This window comes from Pteropus alecto, unplaced genomic scaffold (assembly GCF_000325575.1).
Source record: "Pteropus alecto unplaced genomic scaffold, ASM32557v1 scaffold222, whole genome shotgun sequence".
Taxonomy (NCBI): domain Eukaryota; kingdom Metazoa; phylum Chordata; class Mammalia; order Chiroptera; family Pteropodidae; genus Pteropus; species Pteropus alecto.
The window spans coordinates 2685282-2698688 of record NW_006433716.1 but is presented as its reverse complement, the minus strand read 5'-3'; the positions used below and the strand labels follow the sequence as shown (position 1 = coordinate 2698688).

At 42.5% G+C, this 13407-nt stretch overlaps 1 protein-coding gene across 27 annotated transcripts in view; it reads right to left on the bottom strand.

The window, feature by feature from the left end:
- ELAVL2 (ELAV like RNA binding protein 2) overlaps positions 1-13407 on the bottom strand; it is a 151731-nt gene that overhangs the window by 112773 nt on the left and 25551 nt on the right. For 4 of the 27 annotated variants that reach the window (XM_025044291.1, XM_025044303.1, XM_025044307.1 and 1 more), the window contains exon 1: positions 11333-11686. The exons of 14 other annotated variants lie outside the window; for them this stretch is intronic. The gene's annotated coding sequence lies outside the window, so the exon portion shown is untranslated. Of the gene's footprint in view, positions 1-9741; positions 9994-10138; positions 10380-10904; positions 11097-11332; positions 11687-13407 lie in introns of those variants that run through there. 9 more of the 27 variants (XM_025044305.1, XM_025044310.1, XM_006908350.1 and 6 more) reach the window with 6 other exon arrangements.

The following is a 13407-nucleotide window of genomic DNA, read 5'->3' as shown; positions in this document are numbered from 1 at the left end:
ACACACAAAACTAAGAGAAGCCCCACACCTTGCCCCTAAAGCAATATGTAGTGACCAGGCCATAAACCTAATGCCCAGGGGTATCTCTGTTAAGATATATACCTTTCCTCAATTCCTCAAATGATATTAAGCCAGAGGCAGGAGGATGGGGGCAGATTGTGACATCTTTTAAATAGTCATTTTCTGCCTAATCCCCTTAAGCAGACAAACCAAGGAATATGAGGACAAGGACACTTTATAAACATTTCTAAAGCTTCTCAGTATCTAACTCTTAGTGATAATGAGTGATGAAACAATAAGTATTACACAATCTTCCTGGTTTCTGAGCATAGTCCCAATACAAAAACAAAAACAAAAACAAAACGACACTTTTTAAGATCTTTTAACAAAACTAAAAGAAAAAAACTTTAGATGAATTTGAAAAAAGTCTAGACTCCAAGTTAACCACCAGCCCACATATCCCAAAGCTTATCATATCACACAGTAGAAGCTCCAGGACAATTCTCAACCTGTAGAGAAATAAAACATCCTTGTTTTTCATCAATTTTCAATTCCCTATCCTCACTCAACAATGAAGACATTCTATCAGTCCTTCGACCATTTGCTCCAGGGCACATCAAAGTAAGATATTCTTCTAAAAGAATAGTATAATCGCGGAAGATGCCTGGTACCAAGAATTATTTTCAAGTGCCTCTTAAAAACAAATTTAGAAGATAAAATAATTTTTTAAAAAAACTATACACACAATTCAAAATAAGCATACACTTTTACTCACACCCCAAATATCCAAAAAAAAAAAAATTAGCTAGGCTGGAGATTGCCAATTTTTTAAACCACAAGCATTAAGCTCCTATTATTCTGAAGAGTTTTGCTAAGATGTACAATACAGGGACACATTCTAATTCCTCGTTATGACTGGCCTAGCTCAAGTGGCTGCCAGGAGAGCAGAGCTTTAAAGGTATTGTTCCATCCTCAAAAGCTATATTAGTGCTGGTTGATAAAACAGATCTTCTATCTGTTTGCCAGGCTGAACAAAAAGTTAACCAGAAATATAAGTGCTGAAAGTCACCAAAAGGAAGGCTCTACACTGACATTTTCTAGCTACTTAGCATTCATCTGCATTCATCTCACTAGACATTAACACACCAAAGTTGCTCTCTGCTATTCAAATTGTGCTATTATGTTCAGGAGTAGATTAATAATATCCACCTTCCTTACTGCAAAATAAAATTACAGCATTAGTCCAAACATGACATGTGGAACTTCTTTCAACTTCTGGCACATCAGCTCACTCTACTGCACAGGTGGGAGATAGCTTTGCTGAAGGATCCCTTGCTGTTTCTAGAGAGGGAGAAAAAGGCTGAAGACTGAAAAAAATGAGGAAGAGGACAGAGAAACAACACATATAAACCTCACACCCACTAACCTCTCGTATCAGCTTTTTTACAGCAATCCTGGGGAAGAATGTCTTTTCTAAGCTGACACTATTAGCAATGAGGGTAGCAGGTGATCCACGGGCCTCTTTTAAACAGCTCATAACATCCTATTACTCTTCACAGCACCATGCAACTTCTGCTGATCCCCCAAAATCTGAACAACTACAAGCAGGCAACCAGCAGGAAGAAATCCCTGCTCCCAATGGAGGCAGGTGTAACATCCTAAGGGAGGGGGAAAAGGTAAGACAACCTGTTGGAAGCAAGTCTTGTACAGAAAAGAGAAACCATCTTGCAACCAGAGATTAAGAAAGGAGAAGTCCATGACTAGACTTCTCTAACTGAAATAAAAGAGACTACAAGATCTAAATTTGTAAGGAGCAATCCAACAAAAGCCAAACAGTTGCAAATATAAAGAAAATCAAAATAATATGAAATCTTTAAAACTACTGCCTTCGTCTTTATATTTGAGTAAATTTTTAAATTCCCATAGCTTTTAGAACTATAGCATGAGAGTCATAAACTACAAATACCCACAAAGGCCAGGCAGTAATGTATTCCAAAGTGAAACAAACCATGCTCCACATAAACAAGCAATTAATGAATATGGGCTCAGTTTCGCTCCACCCTTCCAACTTTTCAAGAAATATAAAAGACAGCTCTAAATCTTTATGATATTTTCCAACACTTAAATAAATAATTCACTATTTTTTTTTAATGTAGGTTAGACCAAATAAAATAGCTACGAATAACATGTAGCCCATGGGCCACCATTTGAGACCTGTGGCAGAAACTATTTGTTCATTTCTACCTGTTTCTCCCTTTCATCCTCTAATAGCAGCAATCCACTTGGTCAAAGAAAATACAGAAGTCCCCCCTTATACACAGGAGCTACGTTCTATGATCCCTCCAGCAGATGCCTGAAACCTCAGATAGTACTGAACCCTATTATCTGTTTCTTCCTATACATACATACACACCTGTGATAGATTAATTTATAAATTAGGTAAAGTAAGGGTTTAACAATAAAAATAATAAAATAGAACAACAATACACTAATAAAAGTTATGGGAATGTAGTCTCAAAAATATATTTTTGTACTGCACTCACCCTTCTGATGATGGTGATGATGATGATGTAAGACAATAAAATACCTTGAGTCAAGAACTTTGACCTTTTCACTTAAAGGATGCACTTTATGGCTTCTCTTCTGCGTATCCAAATTGCCAATATCATAACTCTTGCACTTTGGGGCCATTATTAAGTAAAATAAGAGTTACTTGAACACAAGTATTCCCATACCAAGACAGTAGATCTGATAACCAGATTGGTACTAAGTGACTAATGGGCTGAGAGTATATACAGCATGCCATCCAAAGCGGGATGGCATGAGATTTCATCATGCTACTCAGAAAAGTGTGCAGCAAACTTATGAACTGTTTATTTCTGGAATTTTCCATTTAATATTTTGAGACTATGGGTAATTAAAACCTCAGAAACTGAAACTGCAAATAAGCAGGAACTACTATATTCTTCAATAAGTAAAATGTAACAAAATGCTTAAGATCCAATGCAAAAGTGCAAGCTGGATAAGAAAAAGAGACAAATTAGAAAATAAAGGGACGAGTGAGTACACTGCACATGACCCAAACTGCCAGGCTAGAACTAGCATAGTGCTCAGAAGCACAGAAAGGTGACTACAGGACAGAGGGCTAGCACAGAGAAGAGAGGAAGGATGTGGGTAACTTGAGTTCCTTGCAGAGAAAATAGCACGGAAGGGATGAAGGTCAAAGGCATCAATGACCTGGTATTTGGAATAAGTCCATGAGTCATTCACAGCCATAGGCCGAAAGGACCCCAAGGGTTTAAATGAAATAAACCAGCAACCAGTAAGTAGGACCTCCGGGAGAGAAAGTGCTATTGAGTAAACTCAAACAGAAATAGGCCGTACCTGAGAATAGGTTATAAAAACTTGCTCATCCTATAATAAACTTTTTATATTTAAAATGTTCTGGATAGCTCTGCAATAAAGGTGGGTGATCCTCACGTCACCAAAGGTATCTCCAATAGAGAAGCAGCATCAGCGAAATAGAAAAATCTCACTTCTAAAAAGTAGCTCAAAGGAAACTCAAGATCAAGTACAATCAGTTTCAGGAATATTTTCTCCACCTTAACCAATTTGCTGAATTTATTTTCAAATACACTGCGGTTTATTTGTTTTAAGAAATATCTTTTGTACCCTTGATACACACAAATGATGCCTAAAGAATAAAAAATGTCAAATATCCTTTAAAAACTAAACAAGTAAGCAATTTCTAATGACTTACTTGACAGGGCTTCCATCAATGACCTTTTACTTGGGTTGATGAGAGGGTACTGAAAGAAGCAGGAAAAATAATGCATTTCTGTGTAAACTCCATAACACGATATATAGGAATAAATCCTTGATGAGAGATTAAATGAAACTCAAATCAAGAAAGTATATACTGATTAATGTAAATGCTTACATTTAAAAATTTGATTTCTCATTGAAAAAGATAGAAAATTTAAATTAAGACACTTATATTCCTGGCATGTTAGCTGGCTAAATTCTCATAGTTTCATACTTAATCTTTTAGCATTAATTACATTTTTGAGAAATCATTTTAAATTTCCCTTTCAAATTCCGTCATCGTAGATAATTTATATCTATTTCCACACTGAAATTTTCAGTCACAATTCTCCCAAAACCTCCCTATGCAGTATACAACACATGATAGCACATTATAAAGAATGACTAAAAATGACAGTTCATAACAACACATTGAAGGTCAAATATATAAAACCTAATCTACATGGATCACCTATTACCGCCTTTCCGACTCAGTAAGCACCGTCATTCCACTGCCAAAAATCTTGTACTTCAATAAGTTCATCTTCATATTTGAGATGTGGAGGGTGAGGTTTTATACTTGAAGAAAGGTTAAGAAACCAAGGACACAGGTAACTAAGCCAAAACCAAATGACGAAAACTTCAGACTGCCAGCCTAGTATTTTCCACCTGGCTCTGCTAAATTAAGAATTTCAACCTAAATGAAAAAACCTACTGAGGCAAGACAACTCGGTAGCTAAATTGGCAGCACTGTACTCACAAGAAAACCTGACATGTGTAATATCTGTTTACAAAATCAGAACGAATTTTAAAACAAACTGTGAGGAAACAAGGAAGCTTAGTTTGCCTTTGATGAAGCTAAAGGCCCACATCACTAACACTATCAGCAGATAAGAACTGATCCGAGTGACTTCGCCCTGCTATCACCAGTGTAAGACAACAACTCCAATTTTCAAAGTCCTATTTCCCAAATAAAACCTCATTTGAACACTATTTACTCCAGAGGGCAGGATGGTAAAAATTGTAAGGAAATGTCTGTGTATGTGCATTTCTCTAAGGAGAAAGGGTCCACGGTTTTCTTCAGATGCTCAAAGAGATTGAGAACTCCTCAATATTAATAAGAAATTTTGATTTTACAGTAACTCCATAATAAGAAAATATAGGAAAGCTAAGAATTCTAAAATAACTATTTCCCTATTTTTATAAGGAGATAAAATTAGTCAAGAAAATGTCTACTGAAGCTTGAGGTGAGTTTGACCACTCCTAAACTATAAAAGCAAAATAAAATGAAACCCCATCCTGAAAGAACAGTTAATTGGTTTGGTATTTATGAAAATAGGAATTTTTGTGATATTCCATTAATATAGTCTTTAAAGCTTCTGAAATAATCTCCAATATGAACAGCTTGCAACAACAAAAATTCTGCAAGAAAAGAAAAGCCAGTCATGTAGAATATAGTTTTGTTTTGTTTTTTTTTTATGAGAGACTCCTTTTTTTAAGTCAGAGGGAAAAGGCTGGTATGAGTTTATCACTGTTAGATTGGACAAGGAAAAAATATACAGACATCTCAACCTAAGAGTTCAAAATATCCAATCTAAAGCAAAACTTTCAACATTTTTTTACAATAAAAAACTATAATTTCACTATAACTGTCTCTCAACAAATAAGTCCATTGAGAAAATTTCGATGTTTTTTCAAATAAAGAATTTCTAGAAGTGGGAAAGGGGGTCTTCCTGTCAAACCTTATTTGCTATTCATTTTCAGTCAGAAACTGACATAATATAAATCATTAATATAGAGACGGGTACTAGGAAAGCACAAGTTTTAAATAAGAAAAACGTGGTTACTTGCAATTAAAGACTACCTTCAAATTGGTTTGGTTTTAACCCCACGGCACCTATTCCTACAACAATCTTGGTTATTTTATCTATTCCTCTCTTTCCCAAAGCACCTATCCTCCTCTGCATGAAGATTTCTTAGAAGGAAAACTCTCATCTGTCATCACACAAAACTATTCAGCAACATTCAAAAGAGAAACATACAGTTAGGAGTATCAATGAAATTGAGGCAAAGCCTAACCCAAAGCTCTAAGAAACTAAATAATATCTTTACCAAAATTAGATATTTTTATGTAGAACAGTCTCTGAAAATTTAGCATGGCATGAAAGGGGAGAATGCCTATGGGAATGCATCTAGCGATGTTTCTCACAGAAGAGTCACATTTTGTTTTGTTTTATATAATGGAATTATGAGGCTCATGATTTTATAGAAAGTCATCTTCCCTTAAAAAAAATTCTCTTGTGACCTCACTAAAATTAAAGTATGAGACACATCACATCATGCATGCTAAACACCAAATCTGTTTATTTCTTCTTAGTGAAAAAGTTCCTAATTATTTCACAAAACCTCTATAGAATTTTATTATACTAATTTCTATTTTTAGTTCGGATTCTCAAAGTTACCATTCCTGTTTAAAGCATAATTTAACAAATATCTTTTAGCACACAAAAGCCTTAAAATATTGCCTTTCAAGATTAAGTGCCTTATTTCTACTTGGCAGATTTATATTACCTGAAATCAAGAAAAAAAAAAAAAAGAAACCAGCATTGCAAACCACCTAGAATCCAGAATCAAATAAACGATGTGTTTTTCCCAATGAGAAACACGCAATGAGTTTGGCATTAAAGTAAATAACATGTGGGTGGGTTCTGAGAGAAACCAGAACTAGCAAAGACTTCCACATCTGTAAAATGAAACTGGACAAAGCAAGCAAACATTCTATGTATCTAATGTCCTCCACAGAGTTAATTCAAGAGTTGGGTGTGGTATCACCAGTGTATAAAGCCTTTGATTTCAAACTCTTTTATAATACAATACCATAGAGCAGCAATACTGACAGCTAAATATCAACAATCAAGGAAGCTTCTGACCAGGATAAACTACATAAGATATGGGTCCCAGTGGGAAATTAAACTATAGGGTCCTCCTGTCCAAAAATTCAAGAATTCCAAGGGGGAGGCGTTATTACTGTACAGGTCGCATGCCCAGAAAGTGGCCTTACTTTAAACAGCACAAGTATCCATGCGCTATTTAAAACAAAAACAAGTAAACAAACAAACAAACAAAAACACCTAATATGTAGTTTAGTCTGATTATTGGCCTGTCCTGCTAAACATCCAAAGAAACAGAAAGAGCTGGGGTGGACTGCTATGGGCAAGTTTTCCACAGGGTGGCACACCATCCAGGCCCCATACCACCTCACCTATACAGGTCCCAATAATGTCCAATAAAAAAACAAATACATAAATAAATAGATAAATAAATAACCTGACCTGGCTAAGTACTGTGGATCTCTAGGCTCCCTTACTTCCATATCAGCATTATTGGTGACAAAGGTGGTAATAAGAATATGATGATATAGTGGATTTACTATGACTTCAAATTAAAGCAAAAGGGCTGACCCTTCCATACAGACCAAGCAATCAAAACTGCAAAAGGTAAAGTCAGTCTCGATAAGATGCTATTTCAGGGTATTCAGTCCTTTGGGGAAAAAGAACATGAAGGGTAATTTGCCACTGTGGTGCTCTTGTGCCATGTTAACTCCTGAAAAGTGTTACAGGTTTTTTATTTTTAAAAAAAATTTCCATCAAAGAAAGAGTAAAAGGTTGATCTCAGCTTAGAAGTCAGGGTATTCTGGATGGCTTTGAGGTGTCCTTAAAGAGAACTTGACTCTTGCTTCTAAAAGAGGAGAGAACCTGGGGAGGGGGGAGCAGTATTTTTAAAATTCACAATCATGTTAACAAGAAAAGCACTGAAGGCTGGAATGGCTGAAAGTAGTAACAAGGATTCAGCTAGTAACATCTGTGCACAAAGAACCAAAAGAGTGGATTAAGAAATGGGGTAGTAGAAATGCCACTTAAGAGCCTTGTTCTTCTTCATAACCAATGGGAACTGGGTCTTAACTAAAAGTGTCAAAACTCAAACAGAGAAATAACTTGAGTCTCTGATGAAAAAGCATTAACCAGAATAAACAAATAAACAAAAACAATGAGAAAAGGAATCTCAACAACTAACATACATCCTGAGCCTAGAAAAAGGAATATAAGGTTCCACAGTAAATAACGGATGTGCTTGGCTGACACAGACCAGTTTTGGGTACCCATTCCATTCTAGAAACATATCTTAAACCTAAAATCCTCTTGAGCCATGTAGAAAGAGTATGTGTAGCTTAAAAGAGCTGACCTGGCATGATTAAAGGCAAACTCTACACAGTGGAGGAAACACCTAGAGACACGGAGACCTTAAATGCATAAGGCTCTGTCTTTGAAGGGGAAACAAAAAAACCTCATTCCATGAAAGGCTGCAGCACAAAGTTACCAAAATAGCGAGTAAGGGGCCAGTTTTGATCACACAAACACAAAAATATTCTCTCAAAAAAAGAAAAGAAAAAAAAAAAAAGAGGAATCCTATTAAATTGAACAATGTGTTTCTTCATAATCTAATTTTTCCTACCCCATCCCAGCCATTTATCTTCCCGATGTTTTCTTCTTGTGCCCTCTTCCCCTCTCCTCCCCTATTTCCAAGAACACTTTCTCTAAGTATGCATACCCCACACACACACCTGAGCAAGTTAAATAAACATTCCAATGTTAAATAAATAAAAGAATAGCCCCAAAACAAATGCAGTAACATTCCAGCTCATCCAACAAAATAGTCACCATTTCTAGACCCAAAGGTCCAGATGAGAAAGTACATCCAGAAAAGCTTTTCCACCCGCTCACCAAAATGGAGATTCCAGGTCAGCTTCCGCAAGAAAGAGCTACCTTAGCACAATGAAAAAACTCAAAGGACTCTGGGGAAATGATTCTTGAGAAAATTGTCTTCAAGGGCAACTAAACAGTATTTCAGACAAACCGATTTTACTTAAGGGGATGGGGAAATTACACCCCAGCTGGTATTTGAGTGGTTTTAAATAGACTTATTTGCTGTAAGTTTGGGGGCTGAGCTACATTTTTATAAAGACAAAATTATTATGGGTAGGCCCACTAAAACATTAAGTTTTAAAAAGCTCTTTGTCCTTGCCGGAGAGATTTCGTTTGGCATTGTTAAGCACCATTCTTTGGTGAGGGAATAAAGGAGAGTAAGATAGCTGGTTACAAATCCTCCTTTTCTCACATTTTCAGAAAAGAAGATGGAAATTTTATCATAAAGATGATCTTTTAAAACGCTATTTTATATGACCATCTGGACAGTTACAACTCTCGTAGTTCACATCTAGATTTCGAGCTTCAGCCCTCTAGGATAAGTAGGCTCTTAAGGAAACGCAGTGAGAAAGAAGACTGTTTGCTGGTCACTATCATGACCACTGGAGGAACACCTGCCGGTGAAGCGATGCTGGTCCGCCAAGAGGCTCCACCAATGTCATCAGTGTACACACACACGTCGGTGCACAGGGGCCGCAGCTGACCAGCGCTCGAGACCGAGCTGCACGCGCAGCTGCCGCAACCACAGCCAGCGAGCCAAAGCCCTGAGCCTGCTTCGCCCCGTGGGCCGGCCGGCTCCGCGATTCCCGCCCAGCGAGCTGCTCACGCGCAAACCGGGTTGCGACCAGGAGCTGCGACCTCACGCGGCTGCGCCCAGCCTCGCCTAACACCGCGCAAGGGGGAGAGCGGCCCGGGGGACCCTCTTTGCTCTGCCTGGGGCGGCTGCGGTCCCACACCACCTCCGCACACTGCGCGGCTGTTCAAAGTCTGGAGACGCCCCGAGAGCTCCAAGGACCACGCGCGAGGAGGCGCTGTACCGAGTGGGCACGCCACCAGACACCACCCGGCTGAAGTGCACACAGCCACCCACAAGGCGGGGTTGCCTGTCCACCACAGGAATACTACCCTTTTTCTAGAAAAGTCCCCTCCCCCACTTTCCCTCCAATACACTCACCTGCGTCTCGGCGCTCTTCTTCTCGCGCTACACGCGGCCGTACCGAGCACGTCCACGCCGGTGCACGCTGCCCGGCGCGACTGGCCCGGCTCCGCTCCCGCCGCCCCCAACCAGCTTGTGCCCACAGGAGGAGCGGTGCCACCTCCCGAGGCGCCCAGTTCCCTGTACTCCCGCCGCAAGGGACCGAGCTCTAGGAACTTCGTGTGCACAACCTCCGCCGCCCCCACCAGCGTTCCCGCCCAGAGCCCAGACCAAGGCTGCAGCCGAGCGGAGGCCGGACCCCGCACAGCGCCGCGGCGGCGCGCAAAGCCCTTAGCCTCGGCGTCCTAAACAGACCTGGGGCAAGGCGCAGCGTTCCCGCCCTCCCCGCGCACACTCCCACGCCCCCCGCACTTGCCTGCTTTGACTTGGACCTGGAGCTGCTACGGCTCGCGCCGCCGGCCGTCAGCACAGCCGCGGAGGAGTCGCTCCGGGCGGACTCCGCGGAGAGGCGGTGGTGGCGGCGGCGTCTCCAGTCCTGGTGGTGGCGGGAAGGCAGACTAGAACCCGGCGGAACCCCGGCCCCACCCGCGCTGGCGACCGGCCTCCTCACCCGGCCGGCAGCTGCCTCAGTGACGCCCCGGCACCGCGGTCCCGCCGTTTGTAGCAGGGCGAGGAGGAGGGGCTTGCTTGGAAGAGCGCCAGGAGGCGGGGCCGCCGGCGAGTTCGCGGCGCCGCGGCTACAGCCGCCGGCGCGTGCCCTGCCCCGCCGCCCCACGAGTCGTTGCCTGCGAGAAGACGCCTGGCTGCGGCCGCTCGCACTCGTCCCTCCTGGCTTTCGATTTCGAGAGAGCTCCGGGACCAGGTTCCCCTGGCAGCGCGGGGAGCGGTGGCGGGCCCAGGGGCGGCAGATTCTAGGTTCAAGTTTGCAAACCCCCAGGATCCAGACGCTAACGGGGAGCCACAGCGATTCTCGCAGAGGTTACTCTGATATATACGTGTATCAAATATACATACATACATATACACATGTATTGCAAGCAGAGTTAAAAGGCTTTCTCCTCCCACACATACACACTTTACAGCCGAAGGGTCCTGTCCCTTCGAGGAAAACTAAAGGCTAAACCCCCGCTGTCCCTCTCTACCTCTCCAAATGTAATCACGTTCAAATAAGGCCTGAATACCTGTGCGGGGTGCTATACTCTGCTTCAAACGCAAAGTAGGAAATCCTGCACTGGATTATACATGCGCCTGCTGCTCGCTGCATCCTTCCAACGCCCCCCACGGAAGCCCCGAAATGGCCAACTCTTCACCGATGGGGCGTACCATCGCTGTCCTGCCTTGGCCCGCCCCCACGCCCGGGTCAATCGCTGTTCCCCAGAAAAACCTGTGCCTGTCCTCAGATCCAGCCCCACCAATGGAAGTCTAAACCGACCCCGAGCCACGCGGCGGAAGCACGTCTTTACACCTGCTCAGCCGCTTATTTACGAGAGCACCTGTCGTGTTGGGTGGTTGGGGCGGGGGGGGGCGGTGTTTTTATTGCAAAGGCTTTCGTTTTAACCCTTCCCCGTAAAATAAAACTACATTTTAAAAATACACCTGTCATACCTACCTGAAATCGCTGGAAGTAAGAGAGAAACTGAGCACTGGGCGACTGAGTCGCCGCAAGAACGTGACTGAGGTTACAGCTTCAAGGGCATGATGCGGGTTTGATGCAGCAAGGTCCGCTAAGGGCGCCCAGCGCTCCCCACCCCCACGCGACTGGCGGAGCTGGGGAAGAAAGGGGGAAGGACTCTTCTAACCCAGGTTAGGGGCTGGGGAGGCAAAATCGCCCTTTTGTCAAATCAGGCATAGTAAAGTAAGAGGCTCAACCACCATCGAAATGGAGACAGACTATCCTTCAATTTGGGGGACCAAGACTGAGGACATCAGAAATAGCTAATTGATTCTATATAAGCATTTCTGTTGTCACCCCCAAATCTGATTTGCAGTTAAATGACCTTAATTGACTTTGTATGGGTTCCTGGGAGAACTGCTGAAAGCGCCTGCGCCTTTGACCTCCCTCTAAACAGTTAATTATAATATTTCCATCCCAAGCAGGCAGGATTGCTAAAAATGCTCGTTTCCAAACATTAGACAAAAATGGGCCTTTCAAATTTACCAGTCCAAGCCTAAACTCTTAGAATGCCCTCCGCCCTACTTCCTGAAGCTGACTTTAAGTTATGCGAGACCTCTTTCTCAACAGTTCCCCCAAAGTCTTCCAAACCACTTGTACCTGCAAACGTTGCTTTTTGTAAAGAACTCCAGATCAGGTTAGCTTTATAAAGCAGGGTGCCCAAGCACTTGATTGCAAGAGAGAAGGGGAACCCAGGAGTGCCTAGTGCAAGTAAGGCAGTTTCAGGGAATGAAAGGAATAACTAAGAGAGATAGTTAATTTTTTTTTAAATCTCCCAAAAGATGACTTCTAAACACAACATTTTCTCTTTTTTGCAGACTTATTTGTTTAGATTCTGAGAAATCTTTTACATGTCCCATTTAAGAAGCTATTTTCCCAAGGAAGTCCTACCAGCCCAGATTTCCCACTCTTCCATTCCCCAAACCATGCATGTCAATTCCCTGACCTTTGAGAACTGATTTCCAATTAGGAAAATAATTCCTTTGGTTACTATTGTCTGCTCTGTACTACCCCCCACCCCCCCACCCCCCGCCAATTCTAAGCCTACATCTTGTAGATTACAGTGTAGGCCTAAAAAATAAACCATCTCCATTTTCCTCACACTCCCAACACCCAGAGGATGGGTGTAATAAATAAGGATGTGGGGAAGGGCTGAAGGTTTAGAATCTTAACCAACAGGAGTGTTTGCACATGAGTGGGGGGAGAGATGAGAACCCGTGCATTTCGAAGAGAAAGTACAGAGACCTCCATCTGGGCCCCGCAGTGTTTAAGAGTAAATACTAAATGATTGTATATTTCTTACTCTTGCCATAGTAAGGCCAGCTGGTAATTACCAGAGAAAATACCCAGTCTCTACATCAGTTTCGCTAACCCGTACTTGAAAACGGAAAACGGGGAACGTATCCAACCTCCAATTTGCCACAGTTGTATAGCTCTCGTGTTAATTCTTTACAGACGTGAAATAGGTGGGTACATAGCAACGTGCTGGGCATAAATTAAGCAACAATGGCCACACGAGGTCCTGTTCGCCGCTGAGCTCCGGTGGTGGGCACTGCCACCTTGCCATCCTCAGACCCCACGGCCCCGGAGATAGCAGAGTTGCGTCCGGAGTAGGCTGGCCACGCGTTGGCTTTTCGAACCCGGAGGGTGGGTGGGGTGGAGAGCAGGGAGAAATCAACAACCTCAGCCGGCTTTTGTACCCTTTCCCCATTCTTTCCCTCACAAGCACCACATGAGCGCTCTAACGCACACACTCACACCCCCTCGTGCCAATAATTTAAACTTCTCTTAGGCAAAGGCACCTCGTTCACTGCCACCACCATCGCCTCAGCCCTCCCCGCCCACCCCGCCCTGCGAACACCCTCCCCCTTTCCCACATCCACCCTGGATTCTTTTTCACAGTAGAAAGCCAGCTGGTTTCTCCTAAACCTTGGGAAATCACAAAAGTTAAAATGAAGCATGTGTCTGCCCAACGTCTCATCCCCAACCATCCTTCTCCCCGCCTCAGTTTA